Raw genomic sequence first — 788 nt, forward strand, 5'->3', positions numbered from 1 at the left:
TGGTAAAACCATCAACACTGGTTGCGTGAGGAGACTAGCTATTATGTTTCTGTCTGTTAATAGACGCCCAGTACTCACATATTCATACTTACTGAAGAAAGGTCTGCACTTTGTTTTTGTTTTCTTTGACATTAAGACTGGGTGGCCGAGTGGTAACGCACTTGCGCTCGGAAGCGAGAGGTTGCGTGTTCGACCCTGGGTCAGGCCGCAATTTTCTCCCCCCCTTTCCTAACCTAGGTGGTGGGTTCAAGTGCTAGTCTTTCGGATGAGACGAAAAACCGAGGTCCCTTCGTGTACACTACATTGGGGTGTGCACGTTAAAGATCCCACCGTATTGACAAAAGGGTCTTTCCTGGCAAAATTGTATAGGCATAGATAAAAATGTCCACCAAATACCCGTTTGACTTGGAATAATAGGCCGTGAAAGGTGAATGTTCGCCTAATAGGCTTGAAGTTTGCTGGTCGATGTGAATGCGTTATATATTGTGTGTAAAAAATGTCTGTTTGTCTGTCTGTCTGAAAAAAATTCCATTTCAAACGGCAGAAATTAATATGTAAAGCGCGGAGAGCACAGTTGTGGTTCGCGCTATATAAGCTCCCCATAATAATAATAATAATACTTCAAAATAACATGATACAACTTAGTGTACAATAGGGGCCTACTTGACTGTATGATTCAATTAGGGAGGACGGGAACAGTGTCTCCTTTTGAGTGTGTGTGTGTGTGTGTGTGTGTGTGTGTGTGTGTGTGTGTGTGTGTGTATGTGTGTGTGTGTGTGTGTTTGGGG

Source organism: Littorina saxatilis, linkage group LG7, assembly GCF_037325665.1.
Source record: "Littorina saxatilis isolate snail1 linkage group LG7, US_GU_Lsax_2.0, whole genome shotgun sequence".
NCBI classification, from domain to species: domain Eukaryota; kingdom Metazoa; phylum Mollusca; class Gastropoda; order Littorinimorpha; family Littorinidae; genus Littorina; species Littorina saxatilis.